We start from the raw sequence: 16503 nt of genomic DNA on the forward strand, positions 1-16503 counted from the left end.
AGTTAGGATGGTGTAAGTGGGTGAGTGACATAAGAATAGATAGTGATGTAGTTGGTAGGATGGTATAGGCGGGTGAGTGGGGTATGCAAGAGGATAATGTAGGTGAAGAATGAAGTAGGAGGGTGGGTGGTGTAAGTGTAAAACAATATTACACGGAGAATAAATGATAGAATTGATATAATAAAAACGGTAGTCATCAGTAATAATGGGAACATTATAAAGATATATAGGACAAATAGTGGTAAATTAACACCTTCAAAAGTTACAAGAATAACGAATAAGAAATCATGCCGATAGTGACACAATACAGTATTAATAGATTACGTTATCGGTAATTATAAAAGTTAACCATTTAATGAATGACGCAATATTAAGATGTGACAAAGAGGCAAAAATAAATGTCAAAAAGTGTTTAATTACAGAGTGGAGGCATACTGTGCTTTGACGGAGGACGGTGGAGTGACAGAGTGCTTATGCAAACTTGTCCCCAGATTTTGATGATTTTGATGTACGTTCAGTATATCAGCATCCATGAGTAGCCCATTTTGTGATTTTACTTGATCAGTAATATGAGAGTAGCTGCGACATGAGAGAGAGAGAGAGAGAGAGAGAGAGAGAGAGTCTGGGCAAGTGTACATGATTGTGTTGTGCGGTGTTCGTGGTGTGATGTGCCGTAGTGTGATGTGATGCGTGAATCTGTTCATGGCTAACTAGTGTGTGTGTGTGTGTGTGCGTGTGTGTGTGTGTGTGTGTGTGTGTGTGTGTAACAAGGGAAATCATTCACAATATCATCACCGTGTAGGCTGAAAATACTGAAGATGTAATAGTGACGGTCGATTCGGGTGCTGAAAGGCAGTTTATGTTGGAGTGAATGTATAATGTTATATATAGGCTGGAACGCAGAGTGCATGACAATGTTTAGCCCGCTGCCCACTCTTGTGTGCTGTCTGTGTTGGGTCAAAATTATGGCTGCCAGGAGACAGAACGTTTTATAATGGTTACTGCTATCCAGGTCTCTCTTTATTTTATGCAGTGGCCTGCTCCTGAAATACATGGCTCAAAAGCAACTTATCAAGAGCGCATTGTAAATTCACTAGTGCTTGCTTGCTCGCAAAAATTTGCAGGACTAACTAGTAACTTTCCATTACAAAACGCTTGCAGATACCAGTATCGTTGTTTCCATACCGTTATTGAGCCCACAATGAACAATATTCTGACCCAAAAGTAAAGAAAAAAAATGATTTTCGCAAATTTTTGCGTATCGTGATTTCCATCAATTTCGCGCCGTCGCGTCGCGCTCGATCACCAGAAAAATTTCTGGTATTTCTCTGACACTCCGTGGACTTACTCTGATGAAATGCAAAAAGAATTATATTGATATGTAATATCGTTCTTGTGAAAAAAAACGAACAAGCTCACACAGATATTTCTGCATGTCGCGATTTCCGACAATCTAGCTTTGTCACGTAGCGCGCTGTTGCCAAAATTGTTGGTTAGTATTTTTTTTATACTCCCTGGACTAACCTCGACTTAATGCAAAAAGAATTAGGTCTATATATATTGCTGTTCTTGTAAAAGAAACGAACAAACGCATAGATTCACACACACAGCTTGACTAGATTAGATTGTTCTTAACGCTTTTTTTTTTTTCTTATTATGTTTAGTGTGTGTGTGTATGTTTGGACAGCTTGCAGTGAAATGAGGGTGGGTTTAACCACATTTAGTGGTAACTTACTAGGAATCTGGAATTCGGTTCCTAGGCCGGTCAGATTCATGGACAAAGTTTGTCTTTCCTATGTCGCTGTTCACCCAGTATTACTGCTGGGGACCTGGATGTAAATTCAGTTTCATTAATGTAATGTTCTTGTTGAAGATTTACTTCGTAGGAATTGATTAACTAAGTTATCCTAGATCAGCCGAAAGGTGTAAATCCTAAGCTATTTTCTTCCTGTATGTGTGTGGAGATGATGATGATGATATGATGATGATGATGATGATGATGATGATGATGATCATCATCATCATCATCATCATTCTGTCCCATACATACAGGAGCATAGGGGTCCGGGTCTAGGCTACTCAGCTCTGACATCTAATACAACATTGAACAGCTTGACTTGCATCTGAGTGGCATTACATGAACAGTAAACTTCAGTAACCCCTCAGATGGAACTCATACTGGCTCCATCCGGCTAGAGCGCCCTAACCCACTAAACCACCAGGCGTCATTTGGTTATGTGGTTGCCGCCCAGCATAGGAAATGGTTTCCTGGGATATAGGACACCATTTTGCCTGTCAGTGCAGTCACTAGGAGAGAGAGAGCAGGAGGGGGGACAACACTATCGAACAAGAACCAAGGCACAGCAAACCCAGTGGTCATTTTAGTGTTGACGTATAAGCACAATAGGATATCTAGTCAAAGATGTCACATAAGATTTGGAGTAAATCGGGTGAAAATTGACGATTTTATGCCCATTTGAAATTTTAGGCCCGACCTACCTGACTTTGACCCTCCTACCGCTAACTGGGGGGTGACCCCCCTGATGTAATGACGCATGTTATAGGATACAGATTTGAAAGATACACCTTTAGACTTTGGTTTCATGTCGATATGAAGAATTTGAAAGGAGTTATGGCGAAAAAATAAAATACATTTTGGGGGCGTACAGCCTGGGCCTTGGTCTAATTGGGCCAAAAATTTAATTAGGAGATCAGAGTATCATACCCCATCATCCATGTAATTTTAGTCAAAATCACACCAGTAGTTTTTGCGTAAACTTGTTAGCAGACAGACAGACATACAGACAGACAAACAAACAAACAAATAGACAAACTGAGTAAAAACAATACCCGTCCCCGAGCCCCTCCGGGGCGGGGACGGGTAATGAATGGATGATGTATGAAGTTAGCTGAAACAGAATAAAAATAGAAGATTCACTGACATTTAGCCCCCTCTGTCTGGTGACGTTATCCTTGCCACACCAAGGCGATTTTATTTAGCCTAGCTGAGGCTTCTGTAACTGGAGAAATTTTCAGTCTTTATTAACGTCTATAATAATTTCGATTCTATCTTAAGGTACAGAAAATAGTCCTTGGCGGCAAGAAATACACAAAAGCACGTCAACGGATTGGGTGGGTTAAACACGATGAGTTGAAGCACCTTAGATGAAAAGGATGTAGAATTTTGCCTTTTTTCCCCGGTCAGTTTTCTTTGGAAAAGACATATTAGCCCCGCACCCTTGGGTTCTTTCTTTTTTAGGTATAAATCACAAGAGGGATAAAATAATTTACCTGACAAGAAAAAACAAAAAAATCTCAATCCTTATAACTAAAAGACGTGACTTGGCAGGAGAGGAGGAGTAAACCACAGGCGGCTGAAGTTGGGAGCGAACTTTTCCCCACCACCGTATATACACTATTTTCCTGTAAGATTTTATAATCTCTCCTGCGAGGTTGATAGCTAGACACACAGATACATAGATAGACAGATTAATAGACAGACAAACAGACAGACAGAAAGATGCATGCATGCATACATACATATATACATAGACACGGTAAAGGCATCCACACGTTGATGGCCTGAGCGCACGCGCGTTCAGGGAGTCTAACGATCTAAAAACACAGCCGTTGTTTATCAAGGGAAAAAATGATATATTCGTACACGTAGCTGTTCCATTCATCTGAAAGGCATTCAGAATTTGATGAAGAGAATGGTAGAAGTGCTTTTCCATGGCCAACCCAGGAGGAAACCACTTGCATAAGAGTGCTTGAGCAGCAAAAAGAGCATCATAATCTACACTGTGACAAGCTTTTTTAACCATTCACACGCTCAATCTCGCTGGGACCTTCCACACCCACTCGGCTGAGAGTTTGCTTTGCTCTCTCTCTCTCTCTCTCTCTCTCTAAGTATATCTAGACATTTAAAAAGCTTTTCGGAAAGTTTCTCTCAAAGGCTGATGGAAAGGAGGTGCTGGAAATAGCTGAATGTGAACGCGCGTCGTGTTCGCTGATGTTGAAAATATTGCGCAGATTTCCTTTACTGTTTTCAACGCAGTGTGAGAGCGCGCGCTCAATAAAGTGAGACAGAAATGCAGCCAGATAGAAACAGATAAAGAGGGAAGACAAGCACGAAAAAAAGGTCCAGGCAGAGAGAGAGAGAGAGAGAGAAGACAGGAGATATGATGGATGTAAATGTCATGTGTGTAGTGGAATTCGTCGTTTGGCCACCAGGAATGTCCCAGACACCTCTTTGGGGGCCAAACTTAATTGTCAGAGAGAGAGAGAGAGAGAGAGAGAGAGAATTGTAAAACATTGATCGAATGAAGGATGGAATGTGTGTGTGTGTGTGTGTGTGTGTGTGTGTGTGTGTGTGTGTAATTCTTTATTCTGCCTCATACTCGTACATGCAACAAACATCTTTTGGGGGATACACATTCAATGGCTGGGTTGACTTGCTTGCAGAATGAGAGTGAAGGGGTAGAGGGGATCTGTGGGGGTTGGGATGCATGGTTGGGGCAGCTGTAGGTACAAGGAGGGAGCAGGGAGAGCCGTACGCTCGTGATGCTTTAGGTGTGACTTCACATCGGAAGCGGTCAGCGAGTTACACTGCGGATGTTGCGATAAGTTGTATCACTGGAGCCATGGAAGATAGTACCGTGTGGTTCTATGAGGAGGAGGAGGAGGTATTATTGCTTACTCTAGCCATTACCAAGAAAATGAGAAACAAATGGGTACGAGACAAATGTCGAAAGACAAAAGCTGGGCGAATACCATCGCCTGTTTCAAGAGCTTTCAGGTGATGAGGAAGAATTTAGGCAATATTTTAGAGTGTATCCCACTCAGTTCAGTTAAGTTTTATCAGTGATTGAACGAGACATCCAGAAATAAAATACTACATTCTGTTCCAGTGTTGCCAACTGTAGGAACATGTCCCTAAACGTAGGGACTTTTGACTGATTTTCAAAGGCGTAGGGACTTAGGGACGCACAGACAAAATTCCTAAAAAGTAGGAATTTTGGGCATTCATTTATATGGAGTTGTTTGGGAGATGGCTGGTAGAGTTGAGCAGAGGGTGTTGCGATAGTTTGGGCATATGGAGAGAATGGATAATGAGCGATTGGTGAAAAAGATAACTAGATCTGATGTGAGAGGTGTAAGGCTGAGAGGGAGACCACGAATAGGATGGATGAACAGTGTGAAGAGAGCGCTGGATGCGAGAGGGATGTCTGTTGAGCAAGGAAGAGTGGCTGTGCGTGACATAAATAAATGGAGAGAAATTGTGAATGAATAAATGATGACGCAGCCCTGAGGGGATATTCTCCCGCATTTGGTCTGATCAGCTAGTCAGGTCAGGTGTGGGTAAGGGGATGGGTCTGTTATGATGTGGCAGGGGTAAACCAGCTCTGTTGTCGGGCCCTGCTGCGGATGTCACTGATTGCACTGCACAGTTGACCCTTGTGTGGTGTGGTACGGTGAGGATCTGTCCCTTCTCCCCTTTGGGGCTAAGATGCGAATGAATGTGTTTGAATGGGTGAGTAAATGGGGAGTGCGTCGTCCTGTCTTGGCTACCTCCCTTTCCTTGGGGGAAGCAGCCTAGGTATATTGATAGATAGATAGATATTTTTTCTGTAAAAAAAAAAAAAGAAAAATGAAATTTTGTGTAGTTCATACAATTCTAAAGTCAATTTTGTCTTCTCTTGAGGATGATGAAAGTAATAATAATTTCAGGAGGAAGTGCCACTCTTTTTATCAAACTGCATTTGCTGAGCTCAAAAAAAGGTTGCCTGTCTTTGATTCTCTGTTTAAGGAAATGAAATTCATATCTCCTAAGATTGCATTGGATTTTGATGCAAGAAAAAATCTCCCTAAACTAGACAATTTAATGATGAAATATGGACATCTGTTAGAATCTCAGAGTGATATTCAGCAAGAGTGGGAGGATCTTCCAGCATATTTCAGTGCTGATGAACGTAGCCCACTTCTTAAGAAAAGCTGTGAAGAACTTTGGGTGTATCTTTCTAAGTTACATTATTTTTCAGACCAGTATGTTTTTGGGAACCTTGCCTCTCTAGCTAAGCTTATCCTAACTTTGCCACATTCCAATGCAGAAACTGAGAGGATCTTCTATCTAACGGCGGATGCAAAGACAAAAAAAGAGGAATAGGATGGGACCTGAGTTATTGGACTCCTTACCGTTTATCAATTCTAATATGAAATCAAAGGATAAAAACTGACTTGATTTTGCAAAACAGATTGAAGAGAGGTATTTGGCACTTCATAACCAACATATGTATGACTAAAAACAGTAAAGCGTTGTTTTCTGTCCATTCAGGCCTTTAGTTATACTTTTTGTGTTCATTATTATAATGAAGGTGATCTGTTTGTGAATGATGAAAGTGTTATAATTGTTTCAAAAGAGATGAAAAAAAAATTAAAGCAAACCTGCTTTCCATTAATAAACATTAAGTTAAAGGATAAAACTGTCTTGATTTTGCAAAGGGGAGTGAAGGGAGGCATTTGGCACTTCATAACCAACAGATGTATGACCATTCAGGCCTTTAGTTATACTTTTGTGTTCATTATTATAATGAAGGTGATCTGTTTATGAATAATGGAAGTGTTATAATTTGTTTCAAAGGAGATGAGAATAAATATTAATCCATGGAGCTTACATTATTAATCACTTCTTAATTAAAATCTGCATTTCTTGTTAAAAAATAAGTTTAATTAATGTTGGGACAGGCATAGGGACTTTGCAGTTGTATGTAGGGACACGTAGGGACTTTTTGTGACATCTGTAGGGATATTTGGACTAAAAATCAATTTTTGTGTTGGCAATAATTGCAAAGGACAGGCTGGCAGACTGTGGCAACGGACTTCTCTAGCACTCTAATGCGCCTGCGTGATGGAAGCTATGTCGAGAAAAATCGCAGATGCGGAGCAGTGATCTGGAAAGCTATGCAAGCGACGTCACATGCGACCGTTACATAGCATCGGATCGAGTATGAACAGCCTCATTCAAAACAATACAACCATTGGAAAGCAACATCGCTTCCCATCAGCAGCATATGCAGCATTGCACCCGGTGTGAAACAGCCTCTAACGAGACTTACTGCTTTTTGGTGAGAGGCTTATCACTCACCCGAGCCATCGACAACTTCTCCCACCTGCACTTCCCCCTCCATCCAATGCCGCCAGATGCATCAACAAAATACAGCTTATAAAATTAAGAACTGATTGCTTTAAAAACAGTGCTATTCCAACCAGTGTCCGATTTATCCTAAATAAATATGAGAAACAAAGAAAAGTAGTGTAAGAATGACTCAAAATGAAACGTAGTCACTAATGAATTAATAATACTGTTTCTTTCTGTGGAAACCAGCTGCAGTGACACTAACAATGTACTGGGAAATTTTTTGTTATTCATCATTTCCATATTTCCAGTGTTCTGTGCTCTCTTCATTTAACCCTTAAACCGCGGGCTTGTTTTGCTTTGACTTGCATGTCCCGCGGGCATATTTGCGCTCTGACAGACTCTCTAAAAATATTTGCCAAAAATCAGTTATTAGTCCTAGAATATTATAATTACATATGCCTATGGCACATACCTTCAGCTTTCTCCTGGGATGTTTGTTGAGCCTTCATCGAGTACCATAGGACTTGTGGAGACCTCTGAAGTTGGGTAACGAAGTCTCCACTTTACACTTCCCGACAACCCGTAATATGATTACCACAGCCTGATATTATCACTAGAAACACAATTCTATGATTCTCAGGTAGTTTGGAATCCATACTCCAAAAAAAAAACACTGTGAACACAATGAAAATTACGAGCGCGTATGATCTTCCCACTTGCGATCGTTCGCTGCTGGTGTTCTGTCATTTATTATTCATAAAATCACTCACACTTTATATTTCTATTACTATATAACACTTATATATATCTACAGTCTTTACCCATAAGTTTCCTTCAGTAATAGTAGTTTATTGTCACTGTAGGCATTCAATTTCTCTTTCAGTAAAATACTTAGCATTCACTTTCTTGTCCTGTATACAAGCGTTGAGAGTGAATCTGTCACTTTCACCTTCACTTTCATAACTCATAGTATTCATACATGCTAGAGTGAAACTTTCACTTTCATTACTCCATATATATATACTCGTATTCTTATATTACTACTCATTTACATTTCTATTTACATTCTCTATTTTATTTACATTATTTACATTTCTATTTTATTTACACTGTTAGGCACTGTCACTTGCAGTAACTTATAAAACTATATTCCACTGTTCACTTATATTTACATTCATTGCTTTCACTTGCTGTTTACACATTATTTACACATTATTTACATTTCCACTTGCACTGTTTTACTCACCAGAAAGATCGTAGTCACTCTCTATCATTTTCATTGGCAAATTAGCCAGTTCACATTCCACAGGAGTCACTTAGCGCGAATCCGATGTGCTTTCACCTTGAAAGACGACAATAAACTAAATACAGTGTGGTGGCCTGCATAGGGGGAGTGCAATGCTGCCAATGTCAGCCTGGTGACAGCTGCTAATATATACGTTATGAAATGATTGGCAGGAAATCTAGACAATACATAATAAATTAGGTAGTTCCAGGTGAATGTAAATATCACTTAGGCTTCTCCCTTCCTTCCTTATATATATTTTTATTATGAGAATAGATTATACGGCATATTTCAAGGGGAAATAAACAGCGAAAATTAGCGAACGAGTGCACGTGAGGTGTTGTCAGGTGATAATTAGCCAATTCCAGGTGTATGGCACTATCACTTACCTTATTTCTTTTTTGTATATATTATTTGGTATAAGAATAGGGCATAGGGCTTATTTCAATGGATGAAATCAGTGGAAAATTCCAGGGAAGATTTACTTAGCGTAGAATACAGTGTGGTGGCCTGCCTAGGGGGAGTGCAATGCTGCCAATGTCAGCCTGGTGACAGCTGCTAATATATACGCTATGAAATGATTGGCAGGAAATCTAGACAATACATAATAAATTAGGTAGTTCAAGGTGAATGTAAATATCACTTAGGCTTTTCCCTTCCTTTCTTATATATATTTTTATTACGACAATAGATTATACGGCATATTTCAAGGGGAAATAAACAGCGAAAATTAGCGAACGAGTGCACGTGAGGTGTCAGGTGATAATTAGCCAATTCCAGGTGTATGGCACTCTCACTTACCTTATTTCTTTTTTGTATATATTATTTGATATAAGTTGGGTCTGGTTAGTACCTTGATGGGTGACCGCCTGGGAACACCAGATGCTGTTGGCATCCCTACGTGTCAAGTGGGGTTGGTGGAGGATTAGTGCCCCTCCCTGTAAAACAATTAACTCTAAGCCATTGGCCACCCCGTCTGGGATACATGGCGTCTGGCAATGGATGAATGGATGGATTTGATATAAGAATAGGGCATAGGGCTTATTTCAATGGATGAAATCAGTGGAAAATTCCAGGGAAAATTTACTTAGCGTAGCATGGCCGGGCAGGCGAGAGGAGAGGGTAATGGAGGGGAGGTAGGGAGGAGAGTCAAGAACGGGGAGAAATGGCTAAATTGTGAACAATGGATGGGAGTACAGATGAGATTAGGAGTGCTGACTAGTGTTGGACAGTGGCAGTACTGATAGATGATACAAGCCACCACTTGAAAGCCTGAGCGAATTCAAAATATCACAGAATCACAAAAGTGACGCCCCACGGTATGATCTCTTGCTCCCAAGCATCATGAAAGTGACGCCCCGCGGTTAAGGGGTTAAGGCAATTTAAAACTTGAATGCTCATAGGTGAAGAGCCATTTTTACTAGTCTTTATTATATCAACACTAAGCTCATATGAATAATTTAAAATTCAAATCACTTAAATATATACTCTTAATACTATATGTATATTTTCAACCGTCGGCATCAGACTATGAATAAACTGTTTATTTTTACTAGTACTATAATAATAATAATAATAATAATAATAATAATAACAACAACAAATTATTATTATTATTATTCTCTCTCAATTATCCATTCTTGTAAGTCGCACTATTCTTGGTGTGTCGTTGGTATTTTTTCCTTCTTTATGTCCACTATGCCTTTTTTATATTTTCTTTAGTTCTTCTTTATTCTTTTTTGTGCTGGAGTCTTATAGGTTTATATGTTTTCCCTCTCCAGATGATTTATATCGGTTTACTGCTGACTTATACAACCTCTCTGTTAGATGTAACTAAGCCATTCTATATGAGTGGTGTTTCCCGAATAGAGAGAAATGCTTGACGGTATAATAAGAATATAAGAGGTTAGCCAGCTGATATTATTTTCCCCAGTTGCATTGACTGGTATGTATCTTTACTCGTAATTTTCTTTTTTTTTTTTTCTTTTTTTTAAAAATCTGCCATTCATAATTATTCCAAGTATTGCCTAATGTTATTTAGTACTCGTTTTGAAATCGAATTTAGTTTTGTAGTTATTAAATGTATCTTTTCTATTTATTTTTTCAGTTTTCTTTGGTTTTTCATCATCTGTACAATTTCAGTCCTTCATTTATCTATCAGCCTTAACCTCTTTATTCTTATTATATTTCTTGTAGTCTTCTGACGATTTTTCTTCTTGACTTCATTGAACAGTATGTAGGGAGTTGATTTAGACTGTATGTATTCCCTCCAGTTGGAAGAGCGTCTCCTAAGCTGAAAATAATCGTCTGATATTAGCATGATGGACAAAATCCGCCATCATAGAGGTGGTTAATTCCTTTTTTTTTTTTTTACCCTGCATTTCTAATTATCTTCCTTAACCACTTCATTCTGAATATGCACTTTTTTTCTCCTGTTGCCTTCAGATGATTTTAATTAGCAGCATTCTTCAACCTTACCATGTAACTCCTCAGATTAAAAAAATTTCCTGATTTTTCTTTTATTTGCAAGGATGAAGGAACCAAATGCCAGAAGCCCTTAAGACTGCTCACTCCAAGAAAAAAAAAAAAAAAAAAAAAAGACAAAAGAGAGCCAAATCAATATCTGTTCATTTCGAGCTGCCAGGTCACACTGCTCTTGAAAGACTGGAGGTCATAGACAGTAGGAAGTGCAGATGGAGGAAGACAGTTCCAGCGTTGACCTGTTGCATACATGAAGGACTGGGAGTAACGGTTAATTCTTGCATTAGAGAATTCGACAGAAAAGGGATGAGAGTTTGTTGCTGGATGGGTGCTACATGCCCGCCATAGTGATGGAGGGACTCAAGCAGAGAGTTCAGAGGAGCACTGACCAATGAAGGAGAGACAGAAAAGAGAGAAAGATGCAACAGTGCAGTGAAGAGACTGAGGTTGAATGAAACCAGTAAGAGGAGGAGAGTTAATGAGACAAAAAGCCTTTGACTCCACCTTGTTGAGATGAGCTGTATGTGGGGAGCCTCCCCACACATGAGAGTTGTACTCTACACACGGGTGAATAAAACCCATGTATAAAGTCTATAATTGTGCAGAGGTAAAGAAGGCACGGAGTTGGCTTAGTGCACGCCTAATCTCTTGGAAGCATATTTTACAAGTGAGGTAATATGATCTTCCTAAGTTAAATCCAGATAGAATGAAAAACCAAGATAGATAGATAGATAGATAGGGTATGTTTAACCCGCGCCGTCCCGGCGACGTGAATTAACACGGCAACATTGCAAGGTCCCTAATTTGCACAATTTTCAATTTTCGCGAGTGATTTCGCGAGTGATTTTTGGCACGTATACATGGGACACCTTCCTCTATTCCTCTACAAGATGCCAAACAGGAACAGTGCCTTACACCGCATAACCTCTCCCCCCCCCTGCACGCCATTGTCTCAGAAATTCACCTGTTACCACTGACCTGGCCAATAAAGACATTCAGGGCCAGAGTGATTCCCCAATCGATGACAATGTGGAGGACAATGTTTACATACCATTAGAGGAAGAAATGATGATCAGGTAATGTGGGAAAAAAAAGGTCATGAATGGTGATGAGTTAGTGAGTGAAACAATGCTTATAATGCCTATGTTACTGTTTGAAAACCAATATACTCTTGTACTACATATAAATTCGTACCAAGTAAATAAATAAATACTGTTTATGAGTGGATAAAATAGTTACCCTCCCATTGAACTCGTTTTATTTGGTGCCAGCCTGTTAGAAGACCCAGTCAGGTAAGGAAGGACTTGTACCTAAATCGGGTATTTTAAACCTCAGGTGAGCGATTTCTCTATGAATTTTCGATGTTTCTCACCAAAAGCGGATGTTTGAGCCAAAAAAAAAAAGGTCCAAAAACGTTGGGATGGGGCGGGTTAAAGATGATAGAGGAATGAGTTTAAAGATGATACAGGAATGAGTTGGGATATTGTTAGAAATCAGAGGATACTCCTGCGGAAGATTTTGATGAGTTGAAAGATGTAAAAACTGAGTTTTTGATGCATTTAATGTCATAAAAGACTTTGTAACTCCTTTGTGGTTACTTGTAGTTGAGTTATATATATATTAGACTTGTGGACGAGCAGTTATTATACTGGAGTAGCTTTGTAAGTGGATAATCTTCTTTCCCATTTGTCATGTAGTGACAGGAGAGGTAAAGAATAGTATGGGATTATTTTTATTTGTCTTGGAAATATTAACAAGTCTCTCACACAGAGCGAAGTATAGAGTCCCGCTAGCTATCTCTCTGTCTCGCTATCTCTGTCCCTCTCTCAAGTTGCTAAGCCCTTCTCCCTGCGACCTGTCTCTTCTATCGCCTGTCTCCTTCTGAGCTCTCTTTCCTAAATTCTGGTGTAGCAGAGGTTGTGTCACGTATGTTCCTTGTGAGTGGAAAGTTCTAGAAGCCTGTGTGTGAGCATGTGTGTATGGTCACTAGGCGTTGTCGTGTGCCTATAAAGCATTCCTTGAGTTAAGAGTGTGTAAGCATGTTTAGCATTGCTCGATTCTCGCAGACACAATACCTTCTCATTATCTGACTCCCTGCTTCTATCTGTCTCTCTATCTATCTATTTATCTATCTATCTATTATGATTTGTAATTATAATATGGAGTCCTAACATATGCTCGGCCGTGCAAAAATGGCGTACCATCGACAGTTAATAGTCATAACATATTAATACATATTATATACACATTATAATGAACTTATAAGCTAATTAAGTGAAATACATAATATTGTAAAAGTAACATAATTGTATGAATATTGTATACATATAATATTTATAGTAAATAGTGATTATTTAGTAGTATTACATTTTAAACAAGTTGTATACATATTTGAATAAATGCATTAAAGTAAATTATTTAACTGTAATACAGTATGTACTTGGGTTTTTGTAGTGAAATGCATACATGTGTTGGCCTTATAATTGTAGTTACATTTTGTTAATGCAACTGTTACGTAAGTGTCTTGGCCTTATAATTGTAGTTAAAGTTACATGAAAGTTACATCTTGTTAATGCAACTGTTAATTGGCAAAGTGTAACATAATGCAATCGTTTGTCGTTACATAATTGTTACATATCGTTTGTAGTTACATAATTGTAGTTAAAGTTACATAAAAGTTACATCTTGTTAATGCAACTGTTACATAAATGGTACATATTGTTTGTAGTTACATAATTGTAGCAAGTGTAACATAATGCAATCGTTTGTCGTTACATAATTGTTACATATCGTTTGTAGGTACATAATTGTAGTTAAAGTTACATAAAAGTTACATCTTGTTAATGCAACTGTTACATAAATGGTACATATTGTTTGTAGTTACATAATTGTAGTTAAAGTTACATAAAAGTTACATCTTGTTAATACAACTGTTACATAAATGGTACATATTGTTTGTAGTTACATAATTGTAGTAAGTGTAACATAATGCAATCGTTTGTCGTTACATAATTGTTACATATCATTTGTAGTTACATAATTGTAGCAAGTGTAACATAATGCAATCGTTTGTCGTTACATAATTGTTACATATCGTTTGTAGGTACATAATTGTAGTTAAAGTTACATAAAAGTTACATCTTGTTAATGCAACTGTTACATAAATGGTACATATTGTTTGTAGTTACATAATTGTAGTTAAAGTTACATCTTGTTAATGCAACTGTTACATAAATGGTACATATTGTTTGTAGTTACATAGTAGTAATAAGTGTAACATAATGCAATCGTTTGTCGTTACATAATTATAATATGGAGTTACATAATTGTAATAATTGCAGTCCTAACATATGCTGCGGTCGATGATAGTGATGATGTGTCATGCCACTTGCTTGTGGAGACAACAATTTGCTTTTTTTGTTTGTAGTTTATGTGGTATTTTGGCATATGTAGTAACACTTACACTTATTTTCATTTGTTTGTTATGTGATCTTACTCTATTTCTCTTTTTTCTTTCTTACTTTTCTTTCTTTTTTTTTTTTGTATGTATTGATTTTCTATAGTTTGTTTTTCTTCGCTTGTGTACGCTTTTTCCATGTTGTTCATGGTTGCATAATTACTGGCTAATTTCCTTGTGATACTTTTTTTAAAGTTTATATTGCACAGGTATTACTGAAAATGATATATTATAGTCCCATATTTTGTTATTTTATATAAAAAAATATATGTACATTATATACAGTATTAACTATATACACTGAGTTGTTGTTCACTTGTACCTATCGTGAGTAATATGTGTGTCAGCACTGTGTGGAAATCATTGTCTTCACGATTGTGTTGAAGATGTTCACTCTTGCTAACGTCATTTGTGTTGGCCATTTTTTTTTTTCTCTAGTTTACCTTGTAACTTAATTTATATGTTTCCACTAGGTAGCTTTAATTAATAAATGTTTAATACAGTTCTTTTAATCGCTCACTGAGTAACTGTGATGGTATATTTTCTTTATTACTTTGTAAATGTAATAATGTATAGTTGTATGTATGAAACACGTATTTTATGTACTGTAGGTATAAATGGTAACACTCGTTGGTGGTAAATAAATGTTATAATAAATAAATGAGTATATACAGTGTAGAATATTTATTGTTGGTGATTATTTAGTGTTTGAGTTATGCAGATGACTGAAGTAAGTATGTGTATTTAAGCTGTAACTATACAGCACGTTTTATATGTTTGTGCAGAAGCTTATTGTCTATCACTGTGTATTGTATAAATGAAGTAACTATGTAACTCACTAATTTTTACCGTGGTGGGAATGGTGTGACTGGTGGTGCAGGTGGTGTGTTGACCGACGTGGCGTCTTTTCAGCAAGCACGCATGATGACGTCAACTTCCCACACTGGTGGCTGTGGTGAGTGAATGAGTAGCGACGAGTAACTTGAGTGAAGACGAGTAAGATGAGTTGTGAATATGGACTTGGTATTTGCTTCGTCGTCTTGACCTCTTCACACCTGCGTAAGCGTGGAGGTTGGGTGGATGTGGCAGAGAGAGGAGGGTGAGGTCTGGTGGTTATGAGTCGTGTCTCACTCTTCGTTTGTTTGTCCCGTTTTTCCTTGTCGATGTCTTCTCAGTCCTTTTTCCTTGTGATTTACTCGTTGTAGGATGAAGACTGCCGCTACTTGTAGGTGCGTGTAGAAGATTACACAGACGACTCGTAGAGTTATTACTTTTAGTTGATTGTAGATGGTTGTAGTTCTCTGGTTCGTCGTAGAAGTTGCAAGATTGTTTGTATTAGTACTTTGTTAAACTACTTGCAAGGCATCCTGTGATCACTTCTAAATCAGCGTGATGATCGTGGAGACGGAGGGGGCTGGTTGGAGAGAATACTGTCAGGAACTGGTTGTAAGTTGTTGGTTGTGAGAGGTATTCTTGTTTTCAATCTTGATATTTTGTAGGAATTCACTGTTGATTCATAGACGAGGTTCATATATGTTTGCTGCTACCAAATGTCATAAAAGACTTTGTAGTTACTTGTAGTGGAGTTTTCCTATATATTAGACTTGTGGACGAGCGGTTTTTATACTGGAGTAGCTTTGTAAGTGGATAATCTTCTTTCCCATTTGTCATGTAGTGACAGGAGAGGTAAAGAATAGTATGGGACTATTTTTATTTGTCTTTGAAATATTAACAAGTCTCTCACACAGAGCGAAGTATAGAGTCCCGCTAGCTATCTCTCTGTCTCGCTCTCTCTGTCCCTCTCTCAAGTTGCTAAGCCCTGCTTCCTGCGACCTGTCTCTTCTATCGCCTGTCTCCTTCTGAGCTCTCTTTCCTAAATTCTGGTGTAGCAGAGGTTGTGTCACGTGTGTTCCTTGTGAGTGGAAAGTTCTAGAAGCCTGTGTGTGAGTATGTGTGTATGGTCATTAGGCGTTGTCGTGTGCCTATAAAGCATTCCTTGAGTTAAGAGTGTGTAAGCATGTTTAGCATTGCTCGATTCTCGCAGACACAATACCTTCTCATCATCTGACTCCCTGCTTCTATCTGTCTCTCTGTCTATCTATTTATCTATCTATCTATTATGATTGGTAATTATAATATGGA

General features: G+C 38.3%; 1 protein-coding gene across 1 annotated transcript in view; it reads left to right on the forward strand.

Moving 5' to 3' along the window:
• The window catches only part of LOC145394910 (cell adhesion molecule 3-like), a 197316-nt gene that overhangs the window by 857 nt on the left and 179956 nt on the right, over positions 1-16503 (forward strand). The window lies entirely within an intron of this gene.

This window comes from Coenobita brevimanus, chromosome 29 (genome assembly GCF_032717465.1).
Source record: "Coenobita brevimanus isolate Jiangsu-jjx chromosome 29, ASM3271746v2, whole genome shotgun sequence".
In the NCBI taxonomy this organism is placed as follows: domain Eukaryota; kingdom Metazoa; phylum Arthropoda; class Malacostraca; order Decapoda; family Coenobitidae; genus Coenobita; species Coenobita brevimanus.